The 20,982-nt window shown below is 38.1% G+C and overlaps 1 protein-coding gene and 1 long non-coding RNA gene across 7 annotated transcripts in view; one reads left to right on the top strand and one right to left on the bottom strand.

Moving 5' to 3' along the window:
* The window catches only part of LOC127534433 (tumor necrosis factor receptor superfamily member 14-like), a 219,590-nt gene extending 212,644 nt beyond the window's left edge, over positions 1–6,946 (bottom strand). The window contains exon 1 of the mRNA XM_051949629.1: positions 6,914–6,946. The gene's annotated coding sequence lies outside the window, so the exon portion shown is untranslated. The remainder of the gene's footprint in view (positions 1–6,913) is intronic.
* LOC127534437 (uncharacterized) lies at positions 2,379–5,242 on the top strand. 6 transcript variants are annotated; one of them, XR_007942618.1, is made up of 7 exons: positions 2,379–2,410; positions 3,032–3,118; positions 3,194–3,257; positions 3,844–3,904; positions 4,276–4,337; positions 4,462–4,519; positions 4,593–5,242. It is a non-coding gene; the product is annotated as an uncharacterized LOC127534437 (long non-coding RNA). The 6 variants fall into 6 exon arrangements; XR_007942620.1 differs by lacking the exon at positions 2,379–2,410 and adding an exon at positions 2,417–2,935; XR_007942622.1 differs by lacking the exon at positions 2,379–2,410 and having other exon boundaries at positions 2,961–3,118; positions 4,593–4,653; positions 4,938–5,242.
* Positions 6,947–20,982: the final 14,036 nt, after the last annotated feature.

Here is a 20,982-nt window from a genome sequence, read left to right as displayed (position 1 = left end):
AATATATAAAGTTTAACAGCTGTACATGCAGCTATCAGATAGAAAATAGAACAACCTGCACCACTTGTTAGGTACAAGTTTGCAGTTTTTCTCTCTCATTTTTTTATAGGTTCCACTGAGGTCTTCTAGAACTAAAACATGTAATATTGTACTAATTACTAATCAAGATAGATAGATAGATAGATATTCCACTGGGATAAAGGAATTTGTGTGCAAATTGATTGTGCTGGTCAAAGAAATAACAATAAGCTCTCTAAAATGTCGCTATTTACAGAAAGGTGCAAATTTGTGGTTTTTACAATCATATAGTGTTATCAGAGTGCAGAATACAATAAAATAGAGTATTGTAAAGTATAAATATATATTGTCTATGAACACAAGTTTAACAGTTTTCTACTAGTGTTCCTGTCTTGCTTTTTATCATCATAAATGTTTGTATTCCTCATTGTTCTTCATCAATACAACCTGATGACTGAAGAAGAGTCATGTGACTTGCTGAATGTCCCTTTAATGTGCACAGAGGTTGAAGCAGAAACTCTGAGTTATGAAACAGAAAGTTGAAACCCACCTTCATGATATCTGCATTTCTGACTGGGGTTTAGTTTTTGTCCAAACGACTCAAACAACATCTTACAGCAGCTTTTTGAAACTGTGGACCCCTCCATACTCATTTCTCATCTGGCTCAGCATGTTGGTCTACAGGGCACTGTTCTCCAATGGTTCAGCTCCTACCTGACAGACAGGACCTTTGCTGTGATGCTTGATGATCACTCATCTTTATCTGTGTTGCTGTCATCTGGGTTACCACAAAGGTCCATCCTTGGACCAGTTCTGTTCTCATTATATATGCTGCTGGAGCAATCATTGCAAAGCATAAACCGTCTTTCCACCTGTATTTTGATGACCTCCAGCTCTATCTGCCTGTGCTCCCCAATGCTGCGTCTCCTCTGGACTCTCTACACAGCTGCCATTCAGACATTAAACTTTGGCTAAACTTTGCACCTCACTGTATTTTCCAGTTCATCACTGAGCATCCCTGTCAGTCAAACAGTAAAAAACCTTGGAGTCATTTTTGACAGTGAATTGAGATTTGACAGGCAAATTGCTTTTGCTGTCAAGGCTAGCTTTTTTCAGCTACGTCATCTCACTAAAATCAAGCCTTTTCTTTCCCAGCACCACCTGAAGAAGGCCATTCATGCTTTTATCAGTTCTCACATCGACTATTGCAATGCACTTTATTTTGGTATCACACAGACATCGCTCCGTCGATTACAACTGGTTCAGAATGCAGCTGCCCATCTTCTAACCCGCACATTTAGACACAGTCACATCACCCCCATCCTCTCCGCCCTCCACTGGCTCCTGGTCCATCATCGCATTGAAAACTTCAGATTGGGGGTCGGTGAGGCAGAGCAGAGGGTAACGAACCCCCCCTTCAGTCTCCCCGTGAAAATTTTAAAATTTGTTTTTGAAGCTCTTCATGGTCTTGCTCCATTACATTTATCTGAGATTTTAGCCATCCACTGCCCCAGCAGAGCCCTCTGGTTGTCCACTCAGATGGTGCTAGATGTGCCCAGGTCCTGGTATAAGCAGTGGGGTGATGGTTCTTTTGCCGACCTTTTCAATTCCAGACTGAAAACCCACAAATTCAGACGTTCCTTTGACTCCTAGGACTGTTTTACTTTTTCACGTCGTCCCAAAATGCCTCATTTAAATGTTACTGATTCATCTGTGCTGCATTTTGCTTAAATGGTTTTTTTTATGGTTTCATGTTTTTCATGGTTTTATGGTTTTTGCTTTAATGGTAATCAAATTGCATTGTTTTGCTTTATCATGCTGATGGAGGGCACTTTGGTTTTCTTTTATGTTAATGTAACGTGCTATAGATAGATAGATAGATAGATAGATAGACAAACAAAAGAAGATCTTGAAGTGTCAAACTGGCCTCACTCTGTGGATCAAAACAAATATAGCAGAGCAAATTACCTGCATTTCCATAGCAGCAAAAACATGAACCTTTCTCCTCACTACCTGTCTGTCAGGAACCATCCCGGTTTTTGTACTCGCGGCTTCATTGGCGTGCTTCTCAGTTCTTTGCTTCCACAAACAATACAGCAAGCCACTTACTTTGGTTGGATATGCCAATCCATTTATTTGATTAAAAAAATAACAATCAAATGTCCAAACTCCAACTGCCTGCAGCAGCCTGCGATCAAAAACAATGTACCTGATGTGTCCCAGATCCCAAGTACCCCTGACTGCAGCCCGCAGATCGGGGCGTGCCTCAATGTGGGCGGAGTTAAACGTTGAGCTCCGCCCACTTGAACTAAATGTGGGCGGAGTTAAACGTTTAACTCCGCCCGCATAGCGCAGTTGAACCGTTGAAGAAGAAGAAGTTTCCAAAATGGAGGTAAGCACGTTTATCTTTTGTTTAAATGTGCTGTTTTAACGTGCTTTAACGTTGCTGTTTTGCTATTTTGTGACAGACAAGGAAGGAAGTGATATTATTTTATCTCCAGTTGCATTATCTCCTTGCATTAGTTTCAGACTTACGTCAGACTTATTTATTTTGTCACGTGCTAAGTAGCAAGCCCATTAGAAAAGTGACGTTTAACAAAACATTTAAACGATGCCATTCCTTTTAGAATTAGACTGATTCAAAATATTCAGAATAATCTACTGGAATTGGAGGAGAAGCTCGAGGCGTGGAGGTTTGCCCTGGAAAGGAGAGGAATGAAGGTTAGCCGCAGCAAGACGGAGTATCTGTGTGTGAATGAGAGGGACCCAAGTGGAAGAGTGAGGTTACAGGGAGAAGAGATCAAGAAGGTGGAGGATTTTAAGTACTTAGGGTCAACAGTCCAGAGCAATGGAGAGTGTGGAAAAGAGGTGAAGAAGTGTGTACAGGCAGGCTGGAACGGCTGGAGAAAAGTGTCAGGTGTGATAGAAGAGTTTCAGCTAAAATGAAAGGTTTACAAAACTATTAATTCAAATGGATTGGATAGTATAGTTCAATTATCTATCTCTGTTACAGAGAATAGAGCACGTGTTTGCTGCAAACAGCCGCGTCATTGCCACATGGTTTCCACCATCATCCACAAACCCCATGGATCACCTGCTGGTAATTTGTTAAAAAGTTTTGCTTTTGTAGTGGAGTTTGAGCATTTCATATTCAGTTATTGATATCTTTTTACAGGACAATGCAGCCAGTCTCCAGTGGGTTCTGCTTCCAGTATTTGTACCTGGACACTGGATACTCTGTAAATACATTTATATCTTCCTCTATTATGACCTCACACAACAAAGTTGCTCATTGCTGATTTAAATTTTTTGGTATATTAAATGCATGGCAGCTTTGTTAGTATTTCTGAAACATTCCATAACTTCATGTGTGTGGTTATATTTGAACACATTTAACAGATACTGAGGCCACAGGCTAGGGAGATTTTCTTTCTAGATCCCCTCTGTGGCAGCGGCTGGAGAGATGAGAGTAGAGTCCATCTAGTCAGGTTTTTAGGACACCTTCCAAGATCCTTCCTGGACAGTGGTAGTTCTGTTTTAAACCACTTGTCCTTTGTTTGTTTAATAAATGCTTCTGTTTTTATTTGAATGCATTAAGATGTTCCAAACAAACAACAAAAGTGAGTGTTTGTGAGGGATAGAAGTAATTGTTACATTATTCTTATTTATTTTTACATTATTCTACGCAGATGGAAACAGAACCATATGTTTTGTTTGTTTAAGCCCATTACAAAAACGTTTGATTTGAAGTTCCAGCCTCTTCCAACTTTGTTCCAAGTATTGCTTTAAAATGGTTTATTGTACTTTTATTTACTCTTTGACCAGGCACATTGCTCACAGCCTATCTCCTGGCCCTTGGAGGCAGCTTGGTGTGAATGATGTTCAGGTGAGACATTACTACATTGCATTTGCTAACATTTGCTATTTCCTTGCCATTCTTTTATTAAAACACTGCAAAGATGCTCCACCAACTGTGGCGTGTTTGTTTTGATGGTAAGAACTACTCAGTATGTTATATCGATGACATCTATAAAATGTTTTTTCTGCATTTAAAACACACTCTTTGTATTGGAAAAACTGTATCCTGACAGAATGTGCATGATATTATATTAACCAGTATCTCTGTACATTGTAATGGGGGCCAGTTGTGATTTCAGTGAGGTTTTGTGCAAATTGTGACACGTTATGCTTGACTGTAGCGATGAAGGTATTATTTTTGGAAACATATTTTAATCTTCTGCATTTCTTTCTTCACAGGAAAACATGCTGCAGATTAGAAGATGGTGGTGTCTTGTTCTCCTGCAGAACTTCCCCATGCTGTAAGCGCCCTCAGTATCACACTTTTAAACCAGATTCTTTTAAATCACGTTTTACTGTATTCACTGTCATCTGACCTGCATGAATGTTTTCATTGTGAATGTTTGTTGTCATTAAATCACCAAGATCTGAAGAAGAGACATTGCAGCAAAGAAAAATGCAACGAGAGCAGAAAAAACTACAGGTGAGAGGTCATGTGATAAATTGGTATAGAGTGAAACTATTGCTCAAAGACTGATCCCCGCCACTTATTTCAGGATGTGGCTGAAGTCCCCCTGAAAATGTTTAGGCTTTCAGAATCTGCCACTGAAGCATCAGGTATTGTTCCAGCCAGCATTGTCTCACACATATCCATCAAGGTTGTTGAGGTTCCATGTCACAGAGCAGTCATTATTTCTCTGTGTACTTAAAATCAACCACTTAAATCTTGCGTTTTCACTGTGCCTGTATACACCACAATCTGTTTCCTTTCTAGATGAGGCTGAGAACAGGACTGGGAACAGGAAACGGGGTATATTGCCTGAGATGGGTAGTCTCATTTCAGTGTTTTCTGCAATCTCCGAGCCTTTACTTAAATAACTGTTTTCTTTATTTTTGTTTAGGAGAATCCTTTGGTCAGGGATGCAATGGCGGCAGCCCGGTAGTGTGGGACCAGAACTTTCAAGGGAAAAATTTCCCTTCCCCAAGTTGTTACCATGGCCAAGGAGCAACGCGTGAGGGCAGTGGAACTCCTGTGTGTCTGTGATGGCCAGGAAGAAGAGGAGACCGCTGATCTCAGAGAACCGTTCCTTTTTCTTTTTAGTCTGCAGGAAGACTATGAGACATTCTGTCAAGAAATCATTGACAGGAGAAACATGAAGGTGTTTTGTGCTTTTGACAGAAAAGAATAAAGTTGTGTTCAACGGTGCTGAAGCTTAATTCATTACATCTGACCCCTACAAATGTACATGGTTTGTGAGTTGTACAGACTCTGATATATTATGTCTGGCATAATCATATACAGAAAGTCTCTATACAGAGATCAGAGATTATGTTTTTGTTTCAGTTATGTAGAATTAAGGCCAAGCTAAGAGCCCTCTTTGATTTGAGGAAAGACATGTAGCATTGACTGTCAGTTCAGTCTTATATCCTTGAGTGGATTAGTGACACTTTAAGAAAGTCGTTAGTGCAAAGTTTAAGAAATCTGTGTTATCAGCCAGGAATAACCATGCATGGTCAGGTATCAGTGGCACAGACATTGCTGCTGTCGCTGATCTCCTTAATGTAGCTGATATAATTCAGTGTACAAAAAATCCAAATGTGTCTATGTATGCTATATATCACAAATTTCACTTCACTGTTTCAGTCCAGCTAGCCCGAGTTAGACAGGGTTTGAGTTAGGTGAAAGTTGAACCCAAGTAAAAAGTTGTGTCGGCTATAGTATTACAACTCCTGGCAAAAATGATGGAATCACCAGTCTGGGAGGACGCTCGTTCAGTTGTTTTAATTTGTAGTAAAAAGCAGATCACAAACATGACAAAAAACTAAAGTCATTTTATTTTGCAACTTTCTGGCTGTAAGAAACACTAAAAGATATCAAGAGGAAAAGTTGTAGTAGCCAGTAACAATTACTTTTTTAGACCAAGCACAGGGATAAAATTATGGAATCAATTCTGAGGAAAAAAATGATGGAATCACCACATAAATTCTCATTCCCAAAACTAGCTCCCATATCAGATTAAATGTGCTCGTTAGTCTGCAGTTTAAAAGGAGTGATCACACCTTGGAGAGATGTTGCACCAAGTGGCTTGACATTAATCATGACTCCAACATGAGAGATGTCAGTTGAAACAAAGGGGAGGATTATCAGACTTTTCAAAGAGGGTCAATCATCACGAATTGTTGGAGATATCCCAGATTGGTTCTGCAAATGATCATCAAACTGACGTGGGATGAGAAAAATTGCAGCAGCAGCATCAAAACCAAGTTTATTTGGCCCAGCAGCAACAACCAAATCCACAGTCTGCATGAGCAACAAGCTGGTTTGGTTGGAAATCAGCAAACTGGTGTGCTGCAGCAACAACTTCCAGTCACTCTTGGTCTAAAAAAGTGATTGTTACTTACTACCACAATTTTTCCTCTTGATATCTTTTAGTGTTCTTACAGCCAGAAAGTTGCAAATTAAAATGACTTTAGTTGTTTTGTCATGTTTGTTATCTGCTTTTTTTCTAAAAAAAAATTAAACTGAACGAAAGTCAACGTTTAACTCCGCCCACGTTGAGCCACGCCCCGATCTGCGGGCTGCAGTCAGGGGCTTCTCCCCAGATCTGAACTAATAATTGACTCTCTACTCTTCCTGCAGCACCCCTCTAGTGACCTCCACCACTACATTTTCAGCACACATTACCGTGATAGCATTGCTTGTGTCGGCTATACACACTTCGTGATGTTCCTGTAAACATTCGCAGTCTTCAAGAACTACGACACACAACGAGCGACACATTTTACACCAATCACTGCCGTCTCAGGACAATATTGAACAATATTGCATTTATATTCCTTTCAGACCTCAAAACGGTGCAAGTGGATTTTATCATACCTGTAGGGCTACTGATGAATGCTTCTGAGACGAATAGGTCCTAAAAAGCACAGGAAACCTCAGTTCTGTATGGTCGGTAAAGACTTGTGGGAGGAGCTGTGGAGGGATTTGGGGATTTCCACACTTCAGTTCAGCACTTTGTCCTGTCTGAACGTGTCGTGTTGCTGTCATTAGTGATGGGAGATCGAGGCTTTGATGAAGCTTCAACACTTTATCCAATACCTGCTTCATTACTCGAGGCTTCACTGACACTCAGTGCTCGAGTAGGACATCTAGTGGTCAATAAAATGAAGTGCAATTGATTCATGTTTCTGATTGGTTCATGGATTGTTTTGGATTTGATTCGCCATGCACGTTCCTGTTTCACTACATTAGATGATTGTATCTGTTCTAGTGGCTACAATAATAATAATATTACCAGCAATAATAATGACAATAACTACTGAAGAGCCTGTTTCTTATCTGCCATGTCTGTCTGTAACCCTATATACTCTTCACTGATATTCTGTGTTATGAAACATTTAAGCGGTGCTGCTACATTCATGAGATGTGCTCTATAAGTACAGACTGATGCAATTTTCACATGAGGCTGGTGCAAATACAGATTATATTATGGATTTTGGCAAAGTATGTCTTGGGTTAATTGGTAAAGAGGGTGTGCTTGTGTAACTGGATATGATTTTTTTTAACAATGTATTAACAGTTTTTGTATGCAGGTACATATATGCATTGCAGTATACCTTACAAGACTTACTCAGTTATGCAAATATTTTTAACCATAATGTGGTACTTGCACGTTAAACAGATCCTCATAAAATAAGGAAATGAAGAGAAAAAGATGGGGGAAAAAAATGAAATAAACATGTTCTCATACATGCAAATACATAAATACAGTAGTTTATACAGAACAGCAGGTAATCCTGTCATTCCTCTCATTCTGGCAGTTCCACGAGGTTTACATCACAACTGTTCATTCCACCTCATCACTTTCATCTGTTAAATTCATGGATTTCAAAAAAGCAATAAAGGTTCCCCACGCTTTCTCAAACAAATCCTGTCTCCCTTTTCGTATATGTGTCACTCTTTCTAGAGGAAAGGTTAACATCTGCCTCACCCAGTCTACTAATCTTGGTATGCAAGTTTTTTCCCAAAAAATGTTGTAATGTAATGTTTTTGAATGCAGGAGGCTTGAATCTATTATTATACGCTCACTCTTGGTGTACTTATGTCACCTTGGATAAAGTCCCAAAATAAAGTGAGCAGGGTTCATTGTAATATTTTTAGAAATAATATTCTCTATTGTTTAAGTCTTCCCCCAGAATTTTTTTAACCTTTGGGCAATCCCACATACAATGGTATAAAGTTCCGTTTGCCTCATTACATTTAACACATAAATCTGGGATGTTGCTGTTAATTTAATTTAAGTGGTGTAGTATATGTTCTCAACAACCATTTGTATTATAGCAATTTAAATCAGGTATTGATTGATTGAGTGTGGGCTTTGGTGCAAATCAGTTCCCAGTCCTCTGATGTTATGGCCATCTTTAGATCTTCTTTCCACTCTTTTCGTTTTTTTAACAGTCGCAGTTACCTTGATATCAGGCAGCAAATGGAAATTATGCCATACACAGGACCTTTTCCTGATTGGCTCCTGCTGCAGATCTATCTAGCTAGCTAGCTAGCAAGCTATACACTACTAACTGTCAAAGCAACGAACGGCAGCAACAAAACCAACCTACTCTGCGGAAAGTCAGTCAAATAAACGACACTCTGGGATCTCCTATCCCGGAACACACTCATCCCGCCGAGTGATTCACAAAACAAACCGAACCAATCAGGTGATTCGAAGCAGTTGAGTGCTTCAAACGTCACTGACGTGATTCAAACGTCACGAGTCACATGACCAAATCAAGCGTCGGCACAGTGGCTCGATACGATTGCTTCATGAGCTACCGCGCATGTGTTGAAGCCTCGGGTATCAGAGGACCATCACTAGCTGTCATCATATTTTTATTATTTTAAATCGAATATAATGTTTACGATATACTCCAGTCCCCCACGACCCTAATGAGGATTAAGCGGTGTAGATAATGAATGGATATCATATTTCCGATGGTCCTTAAACTACTCACAGCGCCGTGACGGAAATGTTTTGTCTCATCGACGGTAAGAGTCCTGAATTTCTGTCTGAAACTACAATGTTATTTGTTAAAGTATCTATAATCAGTATATTGTATATTCCGTATGTTGTTATAATGTTGGTAGAACTTCTCGGTGTTTCCGTTTGTGCAGAAAACTGCAGCAGAATGTCGTTTTATTTACTTTACGTGTTCAGACTTCAGAGCTAATTTCCTGATTCACAGCAGCTGTTAACGTGTTTCTTTAGAATAACTAGAGAAAACAGCAGCATCTGACTGTTTTACTCTGTAACCTGCAGAGTGGAGCTGATTTTAATGCCGCAAAGAACCAAGAAAATAATCTTTAAATAGAAATAAACAGTGAATGACGGTAGACAAAGAAACCCCACCCTGATCTGAGACTCCAACTGTTTGGTTCCAGTTGAGATATCTGTTGTATTATTAAATACACACTATCCTGGTCTGATTAACCCCTTAAGTGTCAGATTAGTATAGAACCTAAAAAACTTAAGAATCAGTGAGAAACAGCTGCAAAACTGTGAGTGAAAACTGATCCAATACCTCTTGTGCTTGTTACGCCTATAAATATATTGTCACAATTGCATAAATATTTTATGTATCTTTCTTCCATAGCTTTTCCAGTCTATGGTTACAGCAGCAATACCATGTGTCTGCAGACCTGGAGGCTGCGGCCTGCTGAGTAATCACACCTGTTGTCTCCTGTCTCCCAGGACACGTCTTGTGTCGACGCATAACTTGGCTGAGGCCTGTAACATGAAAACTGAAACAACTTTATAGATCAGAGACATCAGAGAGAATTTATAAATATGATCAGTTTCTGTGTCTCCATCAGATGAACAGACTGAGGTCTAAAGAGAGTCCAGGACTGTTTCCAATACCTCTTGTGTCACAGAAATGAAGCAGAACAATCCTGAGATTATTCTAGTGACAGCAGGGATTCAGTGAATGTATCACACTGGTAACCTTGAACACTGGCACCAGTTGTTTCAGAGTTTTATAAGCAATAGAAAGACTGTTAATGGTAGAAAACTGGTTTGTTCAGTTGAGGAGGAAGACTGGAAAGAAGTTCACATTCTGTTAAACTGTAATCAGATTAACTTCTCTTGTGACCTCTGATCCTTCAGAGTTGTAAAACCTGCCATCATAAGATCAGAAGTCTGAGCTGATAAAAACAGTTTGTGTCCAGAGATCAGTCTAATAATCACACGCTGCTCTGTGACCAGAAACATTCAGATTTATTCCTGAATCAGGCTCATCTGAACATCTATCAGTGTTAGAAAAGGAATTTTGAAAGGAAACAAACAGAAGAAGTTAAAATAAAGTGAACTTTGAGCAGCTCATCATGGTTTAATGAACTCTGTTATTTCTGACTAAAGAGAAGTAAACATTAAGCTGCTTCTAAACAGCTCTGCAGCTGCATGTTGACACTTTAAACTCTTTTCCTGCACAAATCTGATACTAAGCAGGTTAACAATGATTCTGTTATCCACAGTAAACAGGTTTCACTGCTGGTTAGAAACAATTTTGATCTGGTTTCTTTCTGCTTCCAGATGTTTTCCTGCAGCTACAACTCAACAAATCCCAATTCTCACTGAGGTGGTATCTTCAGATCAAGAAAAACTACAACTTTCCTCCTGAAAAAATGATTTGGAGAAGAAAACTTTGACACCTGCAACATTTTTGGTAAAACAACTTTGTATTTGACAATCAGTCATTTATTCATCAGGTTTCATCTGATCTCCAATGTTTCTGTACTCTTACTTCATTTTCTGACTTTTTCTTTCTGATTTTCCACATACATGAATAAAATCAGGAACTGAAGCTGCTGCTGTGTTCATCATGTGAGGTGGGAGGAGACAGTTTGGTGAAGGTGATGTTAGACTGAGGTCCAGAATATCTCTGGCAGTGCAGTAAAGTAGGAGGACGTCTGACTTTAACCTGTTTGACCTTTGAGGTTCAGATAAGTTCAGTATATTGTGAACTTTGGGATCACTCCACCCTAACAGAGGCCACGCTGACAACTGTCACACAAATGTGATCTTAACAACGTTCATATGACTGAATGAATCAGACTGTGTGTGACTTGTTGCTGGTGTTTCTATAAGTCATTAATGTGGTCTGAATGTGGTTTTGGTTCATGCTATATACTTTAGAGTAAACTCCTATAAACATTCCAGAAATAGTTCATGAATCTCAACAGTATTATTGCAAACAAATGTACATATTGATTTATCCAGTTTCATTCTGTAACTCCTCCTATGAAGTATAACTTATGTGTGAGCAGTTGTTGCATGTTCAATACCTGCATAATTCAGCTGTAGTTAGAGATCATCATCACACGTCTTTATGGGTTTAACAGGACGACAGCAGTACAGATGTGTTGGAGAGACTCTATTTCTCACCTACAGGTGCTATTTCGATACTTCAGGCAGTTTATGTTTGTTCTATATTCTAGAGGGCTCAGTATCGTTGCAAACCTCAAAAACCACACTGGGGAAGTGTCAGCTTGAACAACTCTGCAATGTCCTATATATATACACACACACACACACACACACACACACACACACACACACACACACACACACACCACACACACACACACACACACACACACACGTGGACAAAATTGTTGGTACCCCTCAGTTAAAGAAGGAAAACCCACAATTCTCACTGAAATCACTTGAAACTCACAAAAAGTAACAATAAATAAAATTTATTGAAAATTAAATAATCAAAAACAGCCATTACTTTTGAATTGTTGATTAACATAATTATTTAAAAAACAAACTAATGAACAGGCCTGGACAAAAATGATGGTACCTCTATAAAAGATTGAAAACTATTTGACAGAGTGACATGATTAACTCAGGTGTGTCATTTAATTGACATCACAGGTGTTTCCAACTCATAATCAGTCAGTCTGCCTATTTAAAGGGAGACAAGTAGTTCACCCTGCTGTTTGGTGAAAAGGTGTGTACCACACTGAACATGGACAACAGAAAGCGAAGGAGAGAATTGTCCCAGGACATCCGAAAAAAATTATAGACAAACATCTTAAAGGTAAAGGCTATAAGACCATCTCTAAACAGCTTGAAGTTCCTGTGACAACAGTGGCTCATATTATTCAGAAGTTCAAGACCCACGGGACAGTAGCCAACCTCCCTGGACGTGGCCGCAAGAGGAAAATTGATGACAAATTGAAGAGACGGATCGTTGGAATTGTATCCAAAGAGCCCAGAGCAACCTCCAAAGAAATTAAAGGTGAACTCAAGGCCAAGGTACATCAGTGTCAGATCGCACCATTCGTCGTTGTTTGAGCCAAAGTGGACTTCATGGGAGACGACCAAGGAGGACACCACTGCTGAAAAAAACTCATAAAAAAGCCAGACTGGAATTTGCAAAAATGCATGTTGACAAGCCACAAGCTTCTGGGAGAATGTCCTTTGGACAGATGAGACCAAACTGGAGCTTTTTGGTAAGGCACATCAACTCTATGTTCATAGACTCAAAAACCAAGCATACGAAGAAAAGAACACTGTCCCTACGGTGAAACATGGAGGAGGCTCAGTAATGTTTTGGGGCTGCTTTGCTGCATCTGGCACAGGGTGTCTTGAAAGTGTGCAAGGTACGATGAAATCTGAAGACTATCAAGGCATTCTGGAGAGAAATGTGCTGCCTAATGTCAGAAAGCTTGGTCTCAGTCGCAGGTCATGGGTCTTCCAACAGACAACGATCCAAAACACACAGCCAAAAACACCCAAGAATGGCTGAGAGAAAAGCGTTCGACTATTCTAAAGTGGCCTTCTATGAGCCCAGATCTGAATCCCATGACATATGTGGAAGGAGCTGAAAACATGCCATTTGGAGAAGACACCCCATCAAACCTGAGACAGCTGGAGCTGTTTGCTCATGAGGAGTGGGCCAAAATACCTGTTGACAGCTGCAGAACGCTCATTGACAAATACAGAATCGTTTAATTGCAGTGAATTGCCTCAAAGGTTGTGCAACAAAATATTAAGTTATGGGTACCATCATTTTTGTCCAGGCCCTATTTCATTAGTTTGTTTTTTTAAAATAATTATGTTAATCAACAATTCAAAAGTGATGGCTGATTTTGATTATTTAATTTTCAATACATTTTTATTTATTGTTACTTTTGTGAGTTTCAAAGTGATTTCAGTGAGAATTGTGGGTTTTCCTTCTTTAACTGAGGGGTACCAACAATTTTGTCCACGTGTGTGTGTGTATATATATAGTATAATCTTTCTTTTAGTACACATGATTTATACCTTTTTAAACAAACATGTATCTATAGTTTGGTAGACTTGTTTACACTGTGCATTTGCTGCTGGTTTATGCACGACTTACAACTTTGCTGAATAGCAGAAGTAGAGCTGGTGCCAGACAGAGCAATTATTAAACTTAAAACTCGTAAATGGAAAAGAAACATTTATTTATTTTCTGACTTTTGGGTTCATCCACTTGATTGAGTTGTTTTGTCTCTAATCGTGACAATAAACAGCAGTTTCTCAATAAAACAAAAAGCTCCAATTAGTGCTGCTAGAAGAGCAATACTTTGTTGTTTAATCAGCTCTATTAGTGGATTAATGATGATGTCAAGCTGCTGTGATTGAACCAAGGAGGAGTTTTCAGGGTCCAGACAGCTGATCCACCAAACTGACTAAGACAACATGTATTCTAAACATCATTTGATTTCCCCTCAGTAAATCCACTATGTTGGCCTCGCTGTGTGTCTGTGTTGACATAAAGGATAACACCAGTGTTTCCTAACTTGTCCTCTATTGGATCATGTTCTTGGGTGTAAATGGGGGTGGAAATAAATGAACAAGATAAAAGCCACACAGTTACAATCCAGTCTTGGGACATTTTTAAACATTACTGGCTCACTGAGTGATTGTTTCTGTTCGTTATCCTGCCATGCTTTCATGTGCACTGATACCAGAACAACTTTCTGACATCATTACAGTCATTCTCTCTGCAAACATGATGGTCTTCTGTATGGACAGAAGAGTTTTCATGTGTTTGCTAGAACAACTAACCACAGTTTCAGTGTCCCACCCTGGAAGTAGTCTGTGAAAGCTTTGCAAAGTCATTTTATTGTCCCAATTTTAAAAGGGGTACAAACAGTTAGTTGATATTTTTCATGTTTTAGGGTATCATGATGCACTTTCTGGACTCTGGATGAATCAACTCTTCTTCTGTGACACATTAGACACACATTTGACTGTAAAGGAAACCAAATCTGTAATGTTCTTATAATCACAATCTGAGCCTGTCGATGGGCAAAAACAAGCATTTCAACTTTTGACTCAAACATAATAACCCATGAGATTACATTGCAGCTGTTTGGCGGCTGTCGGAAAAAATGTTCTTTTTAATACTGACCAATCCCAAACATTTTTTCCTCTAATCATTTTACACTTGAGAAAGCAGAGAAATGATGCCAAGTTAAAAAATACTAGATTTATCCTTTAAATGTCGTTTAAGTCAGGCGGATATGTTGATCTCGAGGTATTGTCGAGGGAAAATTTGGCCAAAATTAAAATTAATTCTCTCTCCTGCGTAAATCAGTTAAAGTGAAGAAAAATGGAAAAATATTGTAACAAGTTGGCATTTCTGTCTGATAACAGGTAACTTCTTGTACCATCATCACCTCACCTCAGGTCTTCTTCTCTGTCTCAATTTCACCTGAGGCTTCACTGACATAGAAAAACCTTTTCTTATCTCTACAGATCATCATGATGAAAGTCTTCACTGGTCACACTCTAACATGTCATCCAGCAGCATATCAGATAGGGAATGAATGCTGTCCAATGTGTCCTGCAGGTAAGATCCAACTGGATGTTTTGGTCATCACATGACGTCCTGTCCTAGAACATGCATCTGACAAATAAAAAAAAAAGATTAAATAAAGTAAACTATTTTTTTAAATATTTATTTTTGTGAACTTTTGTATTGTAAAAAACACACATTAAAATAGTCAAATGACAGTTAACAAAACAGTAAAATATATTAATTTAAATTAAGTGTAAAACCAATACATTTGTAGACATTTATATTATATATTTTGGGAAAAAAACACTTATTTTACAGTATTTTCCTTCAAATCATTACAATCAAACATTTTCAAGAAATGTAATTAAAATCTGCAGTCAAACTTTTAATTTGACAGTTTTGAACCTAAATTACCATTAAGCCTCTTTAAATAAGTGTCAGAGGCTCAAAACTGTCTTATTTTGAAAGACACAGAAAGGTAAGCTGTTGAATTAAAACACTTTATTTCAGTTTATTCAGATTGAATGTATAATATCAATAAATGCATTCAACATAATAAAAACAAAGTTTGTTTATTTTCAAAATATAATAACAGAGTTTAAATATGAAAGTACAGAAAATTATAAAACTAATAAAATTTAGCTTAAATGATGAGGAAAAGCTTTAAATTGATAGAATGAGCATTAACCTTTATAGCAAGAACTGCATTTAAGTTAATTAGAGCTTATTATTGTCATTTAATAGCTGTTCTAAGAGAGTTATTTTCTGTAAAATTAAGATTTTTTTACAGTGTAGTTTCATCTATTTGGGATAACAGTGTAGCAGGCAACATGAACTGTATGAGAGTTTAGTTAAAAGGAAGCAGGACTGTGTTAAACTAACTTGTTTAGTTTTGTTTTCACCAGGAAGTCGAGTTAAAACTGATTGTACAGAGTTCAGAATGACATCATGTCTGCCCTGCCTCAAAGGAACCTTTGTGGATAAACCCACTGGGCAGAAGAAGTGTTTTGACTGCACCAACTGTGATGAAGGTTTGTTGATTTTTTTTAGAGATGTTCTGGTGGAAACTTGGCTGGTTACGGCTTGTTCCTCTGTTATTGCTCTATATAACTGAGGCAGCTGCTGAATATTGATGTAACAAAGTCATCACAGAGACGCAGTTTGATGAGTTTATTACACATGATTGACCGAAATGACAGACTCTGTGCAGAAACAAAGTCATGAAAAGACTGTAGGATCAGATTCTTTAAGTATTTCTATGAAACAATGATGAGCTGCTGTGTTAGTTACTGTAATGATAGACCAAACTCCCAAAAATCAAATGTCTACTTGTTGATATGTAAAGTTACTTGAAATCAAATCCAAATGATCTATTTTCTCAAGTTCTCTGTGCATCTTCGATCTTTCCCGACAGGTTTGGGGTCTGAAGGTAAAGACATCATGTACAACAACATCAAATACAGTTTGTGAACCACTGGAGGGATTCTACTGTATTGATCCAAGAGGGAACAACTGTGTAGCAGCACAGAAACACACAATCTGTCATCCAGGACAATCCATCAACCAAACAGGTTGGTATTTCTGGTAAAGTTTTAAATGAGAACAGCATAAATTCAGGGAGTCTGACCTTATTATAGTTTCATTTAGTTGTGATTTGAGTAAAGAAGCCACCAGAAATTAGACAAAAGGAAGATAAAATAATGATCTGATCTGACCAACAGCTGGTAAAACTACATTCATCTACACATTTGATCTTTTCTTTCTCTTTTGTGTTGAACCAGCCTCAAACCATGTCTTCACATTCACCACAAAACACAGTTTTACCAAAGATTCTTTGTGGTTCTTGCCAGCTAAAATTAGACTTTATTAATGAATGTTTGCTGATTTGTCCTTTAATATTTTCTTCTGCTGATTCCAGTCTGATCTTCTCCTCAGCAGAATGATTAACTGATTAATCTGTTGGGATTGTTGTTCTGTCTGCTCATTCATTCATCATGTAACACTTTGAGTCCTTCATAATGTGATTCTGAAGTGGTTTCTACAGATCTATGATTTGTGTTTGTGCAGGAACAGCCTTCACAGACACTGTGTGCTCTGACTGCAGCAATGGAACATTTTCAGATGGAACATTTACATCTTGTCAGTCACATACTCAGTAAGTGAAGCTTAAATCACACATGGAGACTCCTGACTTCTAACAACAGCAGAGAATCTGTTGTATCTGAACATTTTCCTGTAAAATGTCCTTCTGTCTTTACAGATGTGAATCCATAAACCTTAAGCTGATAAACCAGGAACTTCTTCTACTGATGCTAAATGTGGAGAAAAAAGTTCAAATGTTGCAGTACCTGTCACCATCCCCTGTGTTTTACTTTTTTATTAATGTCTGCTGGATTAGTTTATTGGTTTTACTTCAGAAAGAAGAAAATGTCTTTCAGAGAAGGTGAGGATGACAGAACAATGAAAATGTTAACATGGTTTTGCTGGATGAGAATATTTTCTGCTAAGTGAAGACTATTAAGATGTTTTTTGTTGTTTTGTTTCATAGCAGAAAAAACACAAGTTCAGCCATTCTCTGTCAAGTAAGTTTATTTCTGTCTGTGTGTTCACTGTTGACAACACTTAGTTTGTCAATGAACTGAATTATGTCCTTAATTTTTTTCAGCCTTCGTTAGAAAATAGAACAGAATCACCAGAGGCAGTTCCGTATGAGAATATCATCAGGTAGGGCAGCAGTTTGTTATTCACTGAAATATTTATGAGGTCAATGAAGTTTCTGCTTTAAATGAAAGTTTTTCTCTCCTCAGACTAAAACCACCTGCCAGGACAATAAGTAGGACTCAGGTGTCCTGCCAGAGTAAATGTGCTTCAGAGTCCAGTTTTAATCCATCTGGATGCTGACACATCATCTTTGCAGTTTACTGAAGTAAAACAAACAGTTTCCTGCTTCCTGCTGGATCTTTGTCTGACTGTACAGAAAACAAAGTCGCTCCGCGAATGCAACAGATGGAAAATAAATTTAAAGACTCACTGACTCCATTGATCTTCTGCTCACAGTTGGAGCAACTTCAGACTGAAACTGGACTTTAAATGAGGACAAACTGCTGGAACAGAAGATAATGGGTCCTTTCTGAAGCATGTTGGACTAATGGCTGCCATGAGGGGGAAGATTTTTCTAAACCCTCTGATCGTTATTTTATATAATTATGTTTTATAAACTCTTTCCACTTATGGACATTTTTTCATCTGAAAGGACATTGACCATGTAAAATCTTTAGTTGGTAACTGAGCTCAAATTGCTTGTTGCTGATAGTAACAGTGGGTGAAATGAACACTGACTGTTTAAACTTAATTCCAGTCTTTAAGGGCTTCATGATAATGTGTTCCAGTGTTTGTGAAGCTGCACAGGTTGTAAATCTGAACAGATGCAGTCCTGAATTTGACATTTTTCTGTGGAAAATTACTATGAAATGAAAACTATATGCTATATTTTTATTTATTCATCTGGGACTGCTAACACAAGTGGAATGGTTTATTTTTCTTAAACACATTTTATGTTTTCAAGCCATGTAGTGATTTTAATGTTGAGTCTTTAAACTATTTTAAACAAAACTCACCACCTTTAGAGCAGCACAAGTTAAGGTTTAAAGAGTCGACTGTTTGGTGACGCTGCAGCAGAAATGCAGCTCTGGATGGATGTTTGTAAAGAAGATCAGTATAATTAATGATGTACTGAGGCTGAAATCGTGGAAAACAGGTGGATGTGTTCAGACTGTTAGTTTGTGTCTCACCAGGAGAAACCAGTTTGTGGTCAACAGCACACTGCAGTGTTATTTCAATGTTTTTTAATGTTGTGAAGCACTTTGTGGTGCGATTTTCATCGGATGAAAAGTGCTATACAAATAAAGATTGATTGATTGATTGCAGTTTCTAATCATTTGCTTTTTTTCATGTTCTTGCAGTTTCTGTTCCTCCGTTTCATGGTGAAAGTTAAATTATTTCACTTTCCAGTTCAGTGTGTGTTTTTTTTTTTTTGCAAATTGTACAGATTTACATGAGCAATTCTTTTATACTTTGATTTTAGTTTTCTTACTACCATTTAAGGCAAAGATGTTTTGAGTCAGAGGCCACAGAGTCAGAGCAGTGATAAAGCTGAAATGTGTCTTAATATTTTCAGATTTGATGTTGACACTGTCCCTAAAGGATAATTCTAGTTTATTTCCACCTGTAATAATTCCCCTGGACAATTATTAGGACAGTCTTGGATCATTTTAATTTTTTGCAATAGGAGTTCACAAATAAACTAAAGCAGCATGGAAGACGACATTTGGAGGATGGAGAAAGAAAACTGGTGTTGTCCTGCATTTACTGCTCTGCTTCCAACTGAGGAAACCTGCTGATGCCACATTTGGAAAACCTACCATTTGTCCATAGAGGAGAGTGATTTCTGCTGTGAAGCTACAGCTAATGATGAGTGGTTCTGGTTAACATCCTGGAGATGATGTTTCACTTCCCAAAAATCAACTGAAGTTTGTGTATCTTTGGCTGTCTGCGGTGAACAAATACCTCCCAGGATCACAACTGTCTGGATGTTTTAATTTTACTGTTCAAAAAAGGTCTAATCTGCATACTGAAGATGTAAATATATTTTAATGCTATTTTGTATAACTGGATGTCTTACAGTTTTTCTCAATTGCTAAGACACATTTCTGGAAAGCTGCTCTCCTTTTCCGTAAACTGTGAACACAAAACCCAATTTTCAAGCTACATTCACAAAACCTCTGACTCTTCTTGCAAAACCAAACTTTCACCCCAAAACAGTTCAATCTGTGCTCAAAACTGAACTATGCTGTCAAATCATGCCTCAAGTCAATCAAAATTAAATACTCTACTGAGCAGTCACTAAACACTACATAGAAAAAAGGAAAACACAATGCTCAGGACATGAAGCGGTATAAATAAATGGTTATTTAGGCTAAATGCATGTTGCAAAACAAAATACCTGGGCATTAGTAACACTTGTACATAGAAAAATAATTTGCAAAAAAACAGAAATCCTGTGCATTTACATGTAGCACTTGTACGTAAAAATAAAGCACAAAAATATACAAATGAAGTACAAAGAAAAGAAGTACTCTGCCACAGCATCATTTCTCTGTACTGGGTCAGGCCACAGGACTTCATCTCCATCACAGGACACATTTTCTCTGGCCAGGCAACAGGGAAAAAACCCTGGCATGCCGTATCCATGCTCCTCTTCTTAGATTTCTATCCATTGTAGTGCCTCACAAACCAGTGCTTTGGCTTATATGTTCCCTCACATCATTAGCCACAAGTGTGATCAATTTTGTGTTGTTGTGTTCAACCAGTGATGCCTGAGCTTTAACTGTGTTTGACTTTTGCCACCAGTGCTCACCATTTTGCAACACAGGTGCATCACAATGACAATGTGTTGATAAGATGTGTCTAAACAGGTGAAAAGGGCTTATGGTTTTACCAAAAGAGTGACTGGTTCAATAAGTGGGTTCAGGCAACTGAGAATTTGGTTCAGAAAACAGAGTTTAGTGTTTTAGCAATTGAGAAAAACTGTAATATGGCGGGTTTATTTTAAAACTGTACAAGACTGACCTCGTGGCTGAACTCATTCTGGTATGCATCATCTGTTGCATCCTTTCCTCAACAATATTTACAAGAGAGACTCAGCATCCAGTCACAAAAATACTCCTCAGTTATGACATTAATTTCAATTTATGAATCACCTGTCAAAATGATCAGAGGAGAAAAAAAATTGTACATAGATTATACTGTTCATATAGAATAAGATTAAACATGTGACTAAAAAGAAAATGCTAAATATATCTCCTGTAAATAAAGCAAATACCTATAGAGATCAATTATAACAGAGCTCCACAACACACATGAACACAACATATCAGGAATGAATTTATTGTTGGTTTGTTTCTCCACTGTTTCTGGTAATAAGAAAAGTCTAGCAAACCTATTTTCAACCATCAGTGTCTCCATGATGTGACATTTGTAGGACAGATGACATTAGTTGTTGTAGATGAGGAGTTCTTACCTCCAGCATTGTTGCAAAGGCTGCTGGGTAAC

Source organism: Acanthochromis polyacanthus, chromosome 6 (assembly GCF_021347895.1).
Source record: "Acanthochromis polyacanthus isolate Apoly-LR-REF ecotype Palm Island chromosome 6, KAUST_Apoly_ChrSc, whole genome shotgun sequence".
NCBI classification, from domain to species: Eukaryota; Metazoa; Chordata; class Actinopteri; family Pomacentridae; genus Acanthochromis; species Acanthochromis polyacanthus.
Note: the sequence above shows the minus strand (reverse complement) of the source record. Positions and strands in the feature narration are given on the sequence as shown.